Raw genomic sequence first — 12943 nt, 5'->3', positions numbered from 1 at the left:
TTGGATTGGGCTTCTATTCTCAGTCAATTTTTTTTTTACCAGCTGATAGTGGAAAAGAACCAAAAAAAAATTTATATGACTTCATATTTGGTATACCTATTGACTGCAAGAGCAGTAGACTATCCAGGGCTATACCAAAGAGGTAGCATGCAAGATCCTAATGCATGGACATATATCATTTATCCCCAGCTAGTAAAGAAGAGCCTCTCAGAGTAGAGCAAAGAATATAGAATTGTTATTTATGCCTTCATATTTGCTATAATCTTATTCATAGAAGGGGATTATGCGAAGAGATTATCAAATGATGCAGTGGCATAGATATTAGTACTCAGAGCATACTATATCCAATTCCAAACTTTTACATAATTGAGGGTAGTTGGTACCACTATTAACCCTACAAAGCTCCCTAGGTATCCCAGTGACAAATTTGTTCTCTTGGAGATTTCTCAACAAATCTTGTTTGCCTATGACAGAGTTAGAAGGCAACATAAAATATGTTGGACCTGGCCTTTGACTATAAGACCTTTTTGGGTAGATTGAAGGCAAGATATCTCATTTTTTGAAGGAGAATGGGATCAATATCCCTTAGAAGAATACAATTCTCTGTGACCATGTTTTGATAACATTGAGAGTACAATATTTGGCCAGCTAAACATTCCAACATGAAGAGGCTATTGAAGATCATTGAATGAATGCAACAAATGACTATGATATCTTAATAAGGGATTATTATAGGATGAGTTAGTACTTGGTAGAGAAGGCCCTAAAGATAAAGATTCCATTAAAGATATTATAGCAAGACTCAGATTAGTTGCTTGATCCTCTATTCAATAGGGACAAGATTAGCGATAGGCCCATTATGAATGTTAAGGTTGATAGGGAGGAGAATTTGGATATCAACCATAGGGTGAGGGATTTCATTAAAATGACATAAGATTGGATTAAGAAACCATTTAAGCTTGATCCAATTCTTGAAATGGTAATCTTTCACATGCAAGCTCGCCCAGCCAAAGGTAGAGGGAAGAAAGTGATCATCCCTACCTTTTCAACTTAGTCTCCTACAAGACCAAAAATGGTGCACCAAATTGATAGGCTGGTTGGTTACTATCGAGCTCAAAAGGGTAAAGGTAAGGGCAAGAGAAAGAGGAATTATCCTAAACAAGCTGAACCTAAAGAAGGAGAAATCTCAACACCTCCACAGCAAGGAGAGCAAAATATACAAGGGTTGGAGAATATAAAAGCTACACAAGCCCAGGATGATCCTCAAGTATTAATAGTTGCACCCATTCAAACAGAGGCAGAAGCTGAGATATAAGAATTTTCCCCACCTTGGAAAATAGAACAAGCATCCCCTTATGTGCCTAAAAAGGGAAGAAAGATCAAGACTCCAGCCAAAAAGAGGCAAAGGGTGATCAAGAAAGTAGTTCCTATCCCATCAATCCATGAACCTATTCCTAAAGAAGATGAAAAAGAGGATGATGAGGATAATGTACCTTTGAATAGGAGGACCTGGCTTGCTAGAGCCATAGAATAAAAATGAAGAAGAAGCTCGACAATCACACTGCCATGCATTCCTAAGTAGGTTATTCAATCCACAACATCTGAGGATAAAATGCAACAATGGATTGACAAGAAGGATGTTGAGGGGACTGATGTCTTTAAGATGTCAAATTTTGATTTCATGCTTATTGGCACTGAATTGGTAGGAGACAAGATCAAAGATACCCCAACTAATCAACCTCAACAAGAGGATCAAAATTATATGCCACCAGAGTCACAAGGTCCTAAAATTACTCATTTACCCCTGGTACAAGTCATAGTCTTTGTAGATAAAGGTTCTCCTACTCCACTGCACCAAACATAGAAAAAGAATAAGTTCAAGAAGAACAGGAGGAAGAGCCACAAAAAGTATCAATTGATGAAGTGTCTAAAGAAGGAAAAATGGTTGAATATCTTTAGCAAACTTCACAGAACACTGAGGTGAGGACTATAGATTCTACTGATACAAAAGCTCCCAGTGTAGATCCATCACAGAAGGAAAAGACTTCTATAGAATGGATCCCAAGATGGTTGCAAAAAGAAATGATAAGAAATAAGAAGGAAAAATTCAATGCAGATGAGGAGGATATGATAGAATTAATTGAGGTTCTTAGGAAACCTAGGTCTCCATCAAAGGATGCAAGAGCATTAGCTTTTATCAACAATGACTAGAACTAGGATTTGTTCACACAAGTGGCTATTCCTCCTCCTAATACAAAAATATAAGATTTGACTCCAAATGACTTTCAAATTAGAGAGGTTATGCTTGGAAAGCCTACATTGGACACAACTAAGCTGATTGTCACAATGGGAATGAAGGAAGTATTCAAAAGTTTAGAATAGGAAGGGGCAAAACTGATAACACTTCGAAGAAAAAATAAAATCTTAAAGGGATATTTAATCAAAGTTGTTGGTCCCTTAGATCCTAAACATCTCGAAGAGACTTTATATGCAGCAATTGAAAGGAGAGATAGGAGGCGGTGAGATTGGATCCATTTTTGAAGGCTTGTCAAAAATGGTGAGAAATTTTTGAGGAGAAAGGTGTACTTATCCTCCAAGGGAATCTTAAACTACTACATATTATGCAAGAGAATGTAGATAAAATGGTAGCAATTTTGAATCAAGATTTTGGTCTTATGGATGAGGTACATACTTGGGCAGAGGATTTACAAGTATTGCAAGCAAGAAAATGCCAAAACTATAGGATGCTTATGGATGTATATATGATAAAGGAGCTAGACTTAATAGATGATTATATTGAGAAGATATTAGATAGCAATAAAGTAATGGAATCATTACATGCAAAAATCCACCAGCTCAAGGACCAAGCCCAAGAGAAAATTTTGGAAGCTAAGAAACATTATAGTGATGCATGTTTGGACATTTTTGAAGAAAATGCATGGGATAAGTTGATACCTATAGAGGTGGTAGTCCAGAGATTTAGGACGTTTTTTGATGAATTTTATAATGATGAAGATATTTGGCAGGCATTTAGGATAAAAGAAGCTTTGTTAGAGTTGGATACTAAACTTGGGGATTTTTTTGAAACTCGTATAGAGGTAGATAATTACAGGTAGAAGGTCAAAGATAAATATAATGCCTTTGATTTACTGGATGTGGCAAAGGTCACTAAAAAATAGAGAAATTCAAGGGCAAGCACCTATACATAGCTCTAGTATGAAGTGGGACAAAACCCAGAAGCCAAAATTTCATTATTGACACTCAATTAAATTTTGTAATTTTGGACCCTTGAGGTGCACTGCTATGCTGGTGTGCTAGGTGTGTTGTTGCGCTAGGTGCACTAGTGCACTTGTTGCAACAATGTTTTGCGAGAATTTTGGAGAAGTTAGATGTGCGTTGGTGTGCTAGGTGCACTTTATTCTAAGGTACGCTTTTCCAGAGGTGTGCCAATAGTTAAATACTAGTTCCAAAATTAGAGCTTTCCAAGCATCGAAAATAAATTCTGACAACAATTTAACTTCAACAAACACCCAATGAAGATTGAACTTCTATTTTTTACACTTCCAGACACTTCTACATTAACTCATGGCTCTCTTCTTGTTTTTCTCTGATAATTTCTTTGTTTTATGACATGTAAAGGCCCATGCATCCAATTAATGATATAAAAATAGATGGAGTCCTACTAAGCACCAGTTAGATAGTCAGTTTGTATATAATTAGTTTGTTTTATTAAATTAGAAGCATATGATTGCATGAAGATATCTCTCACTCTCAAGACAAATTGAGGAGATGATTTCTTATAAATATAGGATAGTAATATGTAATCAGGGCCACCATTATTTTACAATAATATATGCTTTTGGTGCTCGTATTTGGAGTGTAGTGATTCATAGAATTGTGATTGAGCCAAAACTTTATTACATTATTTCTAGTTGTGCAATCTTTTAATTCTAGTGTTTGCTACATGATACAAAAGCATCCTGGGTGTAAGAGCAATCTTGCATCACCCAAAAATATTTGTATTTTAGTCTTTTCTATTTTAATAAGGACTTGTAGATAGGGTGGTTACTATTTATGGGAACTTGCTATTTCCAGTAAGTTTTTCATATGAGCTCAGAATGTTCTCATTTTGTATAGGAAGGTTCATTTTAAAGTTGTAAGCCTACCATAAAAATCCCATTTCTTAAGCGTAAGTATCAGACAAGTTATTGCAAATTTTTGGTGGAAAAATTTGTTGAAAAATCTTCAAGCTCACCGTTGGAAGCCTTAGAGTGCTCAAATGAGGTTTGAAAACTTGACAGAAGGGCACTACATTGTTCTAAACCATTAGATCAGAAGCTGGCATTTCCAAAAAGTGGTTATAATAGCCAATAGGAGCAATGGTTCATGAGTTATGACCTTCAGAAGTTGGGCTACCAAAATTTCTAAAATAATTTGTCAAAAATGTATTTGGTCGACTCTATGTGTATTGTTAGGGCTTGTTAGCCCTAGGTTAAAGTTTGAGCATCTAAAACCTTCCCAAGTGACATACAACTACCTATTTAAGAAAGGCCCAAACATTGTCTAGAACAGCTCTGGGTGATGGTTCACAACACTCTCTTGCAAATTACTATATTAAAGGCACCCATTTGGGCTAGCATATTGTAATTAAGAATTTTGTAATTCTGCATTTGTGGTGATAATAAGCATTCTATATTTTGTTCTCACATTTGCTATTGTTTCTTTATTTCTGTATGAGTTTATGGTATTAAGGGGAGCAACCTGCATCAAGTGGTATTCGAGCTAGAGTTCTTGAGTGTGTGGATAGATTGCTGACTGTGAGGCAGTTCACACCTGGACTGTGGTTTGGGCTAAGCATGTAGATAGATTGTCAATTGTGAGGTAGTTTGCACTAGGGTTTTAGTAGAAGTGCAAAAAATGTCTCCACGAAGAGAGCATGGCAGAAGAGCTCCAGGTGTTACACCTAAGGGTTTTTCAGCCCTCTAAAGACAAATACAAGTATTGGAAGAAAAAATGTGTAGAGGAATAAATCTTTCCATAAGAGATGACAGCAATGATGAGGATGAAGTAGAAGAAAATTCCAAAGTAAAGGCAGTTCTAAATCCAAAGGAAGAAAGGCTTTTTAGGGCCATCTCAAAGATTGGAAAAGACCTTAGTTTGAGGTTCCCATATCTTTAGAAAATCTTAACCTAAAGGAGCTAATTGATTGGATCAATGAACTAGAGGAGTACTTTGAGTATGAAGATATTGATGATCCTAATAGGGTCAAGTTTGCCAAGGCCAAACTAAAAGGACATGCAAAGATCTTGTGGCAGGAGGTTCAGTTGGAGTGAAATAGAAAGGGAAAGGACAAAATCACCATATGGGATTGGCTGAAAGATAAACTGAAGTGAAAATTCATTCTCATGGATTATGAGCTTAATCTATTCAAGAAAATGCAAGGGTTGAAGCAAGTAGGAAAATCTATTCAAGAGTATGCTTAAGAGTTCTACCAAGTTCTCATTAGAATTGGCCATGCAGATGCTGATAAGGAGAAAGGCACTCGTTATCTTAATGGGTTAAGGCCAAGAATTTAGGATGAGCTAAGTCTAATTTGAATGAGCAATATTGAGGAGGCATACCAGTTTTCCTTAAGAGTCGACGATAAACTAAGCAAGAAGTTTGACAATAAGAATAGTGGAAGAGGTCATGGTAGAAGATCTGGTAGACGATCTTATGATGGTCACAATGATGATCAAAAGAACAAGGATGAGGCTGGAAGTAGCTATCAGAACCAGAGGGGAAACAATTCCAACCATTTCCATGATCAGAATAATAGAGATCAGAGAGGAAGAGGTAGAGTACAAGGATTTGGAAGAGGAGGCTTCCATAGAAAATGTTTTCATTGTGGAGAAGAAAAGCATAGAGCATTTGAATGTACCCAGTGCCAAGGCAGGATAGATCAAAGAATAGAAGGTCAAGAAAGAGTTGCACATGTTGATGAAGATGCTAGGTCCTCACATTCTAAAGATGCTTAAAGAGGAGAAGTCCTAGTTAACCACAGAGTCTTGCTAAGTGGTAAGAATGAACCTGAACAAAGAAGGAGCTTATTTCACACAAGGTCCAAATGTGAAGATAACTATTGTGATGTGATCATTGATGGTGAAAGTAAAGAAAATTTTTTGTCAAAAACAATGGTCACCAAGTTGAAGTTGAAAAGGCAGAAGCACCCACGTCCATACTATGTTGCTTGGGTACAAGATGACCATAGGGTCATGGTCAATGAGCAGTGCTCAGTGAAGTTCAAGATTAGAAACTACCATGATGAGGTACTATGTGATATCATACCTATGGACATATGTCATATGTTGTTGGGTAGGCCATGGCAGTTTGACAGGCATGTTGTACATGATGGGTGAGAAAATACGTTCACTCTAAGGATGGAGTGAAACATAAGTTGAAACCATTGAAGGATAAAGAAGAAAAGGTATATAGTGCTGCCAGAATATTTTTTTTTGATGGAAAAGAGTTTCTTAAAGGTATGAAGCATGAGCATATGTGTTTTGCTATAATTGCTAAAGATAGTAAAGAAGAAGTAGAGGAGGCACCTGCAAAAGTTGCAGATATGTTCAGAGATTTTTCTAATATAGTATCAAAAAATGTACCTGAAGAATTGCCCCCAATGAGGAAGATTAGTCACCAGATAGATTTGGTTCCAGGAACTAGTTTGCCAAACAAGGCAGTGCACAGAATGACAATAGCAGAAAGTGAAGACTTGAATAGGCAAGTTCATGAGTTGTTGTAGAAGGGGTTGATTTGAGAGAGTTTGAGTCCATGTGTTGTACCAACAGTCTTAGCACCAAAGAAGAATGGAGAATGGAGGGTGTGTATAGATTATCGCATTATCAACAAGATCACAATAAAGTATAGATTTCAATTGCCAAGGATGGATGATATTATGGATTGTTTGAGTGGAGCTAAGTATTTCACAAAGATAGATCTGAAGAGTGGGTACCATCAGATTTGTATCAGAGAAGGTGATGAGTGGAAGACTACTTTTAAGACAAGAGAAGGACTATATGAGTTGTTAGTCATGCCTTCTGGGCTAACCAATGCAACAAGCACTTTCATGAGGCTCATGAATGAAGTACTGAAGGAGTTTCTGGGTAAGTTTTCCATTATTTACCTAGATGATATATTGATCTTTAGTAAGACATTAGAGGAGAATTTGATTCATATTTGCACGATGTTTGATAAGTTGAGAGAAGAAAAGTTGCTGATAAAATTGAAGAAGTGCAGTTTTGTAAAGAAAGAGTTGGTGTACCTAGGATGCGTAGTCTTAGGAGAAGGTTTGAAAATGGACCCAGAGAAAGTGAAGTTTATCCTTGAATGGCCTACTCCAAGGAGCGTGATAGAGATAAGATCTTTTCATGGACTGGCTACATTTTATAGAAACTTCATAAGAAGTTTTAGTAATATTTGTGGACCCTTGACTGAAATAATGAGAGGGGATAGGAAAGAGTTTAAGTGGATTGTAGGAGTAGATAAGAGTTTTAATCTATTGAAACAAAAAGCTACAAAACAACCTATTTTAGCACTTCCTAATTTTAACAAGGTGTTTCAAGTAGATTGTGATGCTAGTGGTACTGCAATAGGAGTTGTTTTGAGCCAAGAAGGTAGACCTATTGCTTATTTTAGTGAGAAGTTGAATGATGCAAAAAGAAAATATTTTATTTATGATTATGAATTTTATGCTATAGTTTTGAAACATAGAAGTGGCAAGTCTAATAATGTTGTAGATGCTCTTAGTAGAAGACAACTTTTGCTGACAAAAATGCAGATAGAGGTGGTTGGGTTCAAGGAACTCAGCACATTGTATCCAAGTGATCCTGATTTTGGTGAAGTGTGGAAGGATTGTACAGAACCTGTTACACTTGACTGAACAAAGTGATTGGATTTCATGATCTAGGATAATATGTTGTTCAAAGGAAGCCAGTTTTGCATTCCCAGAAGTTCAATGAGAGAGAATCTCATCAAGGAGAACCATAGTGGAGGATTAGCTAGACATTTTGTCAAAGATAAAACCATAGCTTTGGTTGCTGATAATTATTACTGGCCACAGTTGCAGCAAGATATGATGAAATTTGTACAAAGTTGCAGAGTATGTCAGATGGCGAAGGGAGTGAAGTAGAATATAGGGTTGTATCAACCATTACCTGCACCAGAGAAGCCATGAGAGGATATTTGCATGGATTTTGTTCTTGAATTAATGAGGACACAGTGGAAGCATGATTCTATTTTTGTGGTGGTTGATGAGTTTTCAAAGATGGCACATTTTATTCCTTGCAAGAAGACTAGTGATGTTGTTCATGTAGCAAAGTTCCTTTTCAGAGAAGTGGTGAGATTACATGGTCTACCAAAGAGTATAGTTTCATATCAAGATACCAAATTTTTTGGGTATTTCTAGTGTACATTATGGAAGAAGTTGAAGACAGATTTGAAGTTTAGTTCATCACATCATCCATAAGTTGATGGACAGATAGAAGCTGTGAATCAGAGTTTGGGAAACTTGCTGAGATGCTTCATTGGAGATAAACCAAAAAGATGGGATATAATTTTACCACAAGAAAAATTTGCATATAATAATTCTTTAAATAGGAGTACTAGTAAATCACCATTCTAGATTGTATACAGGAATAGTCCTAGAAATGCTTCTAAACTAAGGCAGTTGGATAAAGGAGAGATAAGTAGTGCTAAAGCGAAAGATTTTTCTAAACATTTGAAGAACATCCATGAGAAGGTGAGGAAGCACATCATAAAGATGAATACATAGTATAAGGCTAAGGTAGATGTGAAAATGAGATATAAAGAATTTTAGATTGGAGATGAAGTCATGGTTCATCTGAGAAAGTAACATTTTCCAGTGGGTACATATAATAAGTTGAAGATGAAGAAGTGTGGACTATGCAAGATAGTGAAGAGGCATGATTCTAGAAATGTGTATGAAGTGGAGTTGCCTGCTGAATTGAATATTTCACCAGTATTTAATATTTCAGATTTGACAGAGTATTATGAAGGAGGTGATGGAGATGAAGTTGCAAAAGCGTAGTGGAGCATTCTAGCAACTAGTTCGACTACAAAGGAGATTGATGAGATACTAGATAGTCATGTTGGAAAAATTACCAGAAAAAGAGCTTATGAGGAATATCTGGTCAAATGGAAAGGGATGTAAGGAAACTTGGCAACAAAGAATATAACCATTTCCACATAACTCATAATAGATCTAAAATAAACATGGAATTAAAATCCACATGCAAGAGAATAGATGCCATACCCACAAAATTGTGACACAAGATATACCCTGGGAAACCCTCATTGAGGGAAAAAACCCAGCCTCCAAAAGCGTCCATCATCATGTATTATTCAGCAAAAATACCATTTCCATACAACCATGGAAGCCTTCATGGCCATAGCCACAACCGAGCAAACTATGTGAACAAGCATGAATCCACACATCCCATGCCATGCTTCCAACCTTCACAAATGCTCCCTTGGCTAACCTGTCAAGCCTTGTCCCGCTCGACTTTTTCCTTTTTGTCTTCTCCTTGTCACTCTCTTTTCTCTCTCACAACAACTACCCTTGTGGCTTCTTATATAGTAGCAAGTCCCACAAAACCACTAAGTGGTATTACATAAACCATGTGCTAAAACCATGTGCTACCTAACCCACTGACCCCACATTTAATATTAGGCATTTAATTCTTTTCCCCAATATTAAATAATTACATGAAATATTTTTACAATGTTACAATACAAATCATCAAGAATATTTCATAGTAATCTTTACATGTTGCACGTCCATATAAGTACAACATTACATAATAAAAAAAATAAAATAAAATATAATAATAATATGCAATGTGTGCAACACCCATTATCTCAACAATCTCCCACTTGTTGTATACATTGCATAGGGTCAATCCATAGCCACATAAATGAACAAGGGAACAATCCCTCCCAACACATCCACCATCATGGATCAAAATACACCAAGTGCTCCATCTTGGTACCCGCAACAAAATCAAACTATCCAGCATCTCGAACATGAATGATCTCACCTCCTATTATGCCACTCCCACTGGACATACATAGAAGCCATCCAAAGAGAAAACCACCCAACCTGTCACATTAGAAGATCATAAAATTGTGTACCAACTAAAATTCCAAGCACAAAAAACTTGATCCAAAGGTAATCACATGTATCTGTAGTTGTCAAAATATCCATAGCTGAAATAGCACCCACAGCAAGTGCCAAACCCATCCAACTATCCATACCTCAAAGGTATAACAAGTGAATCTCATATCACTGACATATCCAATCTATAACCTGCAATCACAAGCGTCAAGAGCAATACCTACCACATATATACCAAGAAGCTCCCACTGCAAAAGATAATGTCAAATCTATAACCAATCCACTCAACACATCTCAAAGAAGTGAATCCATGTAGTATCAAGGACATCCACAATACATAATCCAATATCCTGCAAGAATAACTCTCATAACAAGTCTCCAATGCTCTCCCAAGTTCTCCACAACCAACAGAGGAAAGAGATAAAGAAATAACCATGTCATCTCTCACATGACATACATGAGTACAAACCAGTGATCACAATCTCCAACCAATCTCAAATCCAATGTAGGAAAAACTGAACATCCAAGAAGATAACCAAGACCAGAGAAACCATGCAAATCATAACTTGTATCATGTCCTTCTACACATACTTCTAGATGTAAACTGTGCAAGTATGATCTCCTCCATAAAACCCCAACAAGAAGCCTCAACAACACCCAAACCATACCATATAACTCATCATGGATGTAAGCCTCTCACAAGAAGATCAAACTCAATAAACCCATTCCTAAACCAAGGAATAACCATTCCTAATCCAAGGAATATGCCCAAATATAAAACCATCTCCCAAACTCAACCAGCATAACAACATATGCACATGGAGATAACCAATGCTAAACCATCTCTCAAATAAACCCTCCAGAACTAACTCATGTACCATAGCTCAAGATCCATATCCATGAAAGATAAGCAAAAATATAATGCAACTGAGAGAAACAATGGGCTATACCTCTCAAGTAGCAAACCGTTGAGTAGACCAAGAGTGGGGAATGAGAATGCTCATCAAGATACCCAAGTCTCCAACCAAGACTCATCTAAGAACAATCTCCTCTCAAGTCCATATCAGGTGACTACCCCTCAGACTTCCTGTTGAAACCATCAACCGTCCCAACAAATACTTCTCTAATCCAAGAGAAATCAGCATCACCACCATCTCTAAGTATCCATGAGCACCTGTAACCAATCAATCCATGCCAACTCCAAATGCAACATAGCAATAACATGAAGTATCCAGCTTATGATCAGTGTACTCAATACCAAGAAACTAAACCAAGATCAATGTCAAAGTTCCAACCATGACCTCAGGAACATAAACATGACAACATGATCTAACCATCTCAACCAAAAGAGATAACATGCTCCATATGAACACACCATAACATGTCACAACTCTAAACGCGTATCAAGAGTATACCATGACATAATAATGAAACCATCCTCATACTAAGGATAACATGCCAAATAAAAGCATAAACCACACCTTTGCCAAGAACCCTGTGAGTCCTCAAGATGCAACCATCTCCACACACCATGAAGAAAACCATCTCCACATACCAGGAAGAACCATCTCCACATACCATGAAGATAACCAAGAACTCCATGAGTCCTCAAGATCTAACCATCTTCACACACCATGAAGATAACAAGTGCACCATGCAAATGTCAAAGATGCTTCTGCAGCAACAAGATCTAAGACAAACCTCCAACATCTGCAAACACTCAAGAAATATATCAATGCCAACAAAAACTCCCACTCAACCATGGTACCAAGTCACCTATGGCATCATAAAATCCATCCTCTCCAAACAAAGAAGATATAAACCAAACTAGGAACTAATCCTGCACTATCACCCCATCACTGTCACAAGCTCTCAGTAAACCGTGTATCCAAGCTATCCATGACATAGTGATGAAAAAACCATCTTCTAACCATGAGAATCAACCAAGGCATCAAACCATCAAAGAACTCAAAGTGCACATCATGAGCTCCTCAAAAGAAAACAAAATAACCATGACCCTCAACCAAGAAGATATACCACCATAACTGAATCAAAAATCCAAGCTAATGAGCATCAAGGATGTACCTGTATAACCAATCATGTCATGCCAAAATCCATGGCACCATGATCACATCCATGAACTGAGCATCTGGCTCTCAAAGTGTCCAACCTGTCAGCATAGTCAACCACAATCCTCTACCATGACTGTCCCTGGTAACAACATCTCATCCCTTCTACATGAAGATAAAATCATGTGACTTAGGGCATAGACAACCCAAATCCAAGCCACCAATTTGAATATGCATCAATAATGAAGATCAATGGGAAAAGACAACCCATAACCAAGCCATAAATGCAACCTGTAAGTATAGACCGCTTACAACACTGCACAACTTGTAGACCCAACAAGTCATCATACATATCCAAACCAAACACTGATAACCATATCATCATAAGACCAATCTGAAATATGAATTGAGTATACAATGACATCAAAACTTAAATCTCCAATGCCATAAACTCACAATGTTACCATAGTCAAAATATACCTATAAACTGTTCAGATCAATATATCAATAAATAAATCATGCCAAACCTACACCAAATCTAAACCAATGTGTAGAGCTCTCCAAGAGCTTTTCGTTGAACACTTGAAGTCCAAAATCCGACTTCGTATGCCCAAGTTATGCCCCAATCTGTGCTCAAAATAAAGAACATCTGACTTTAGGGCTCTTAAAACCTAACTAAATTTCAAAATCATAGAACCAA

The sequence above is a fragment of the Cupressus sempervirens genome, chromosome 3, assembly GCF_028749045.1.
Source record: "Cupressus sempervirens isolate cs-2001-9-10 chromosome 3, ASM2874904v1, whole genome shotgun sequence".
Lineage (NCBI taxonomy): Eukaryota > Viridiplantae > Streptophyta > Pinopsida > Cupressales > Cupressaceae > Cupressus > Cupressus sempervirens.
This window is presented reverse-complemented; position numbering follows the sequence as displayed.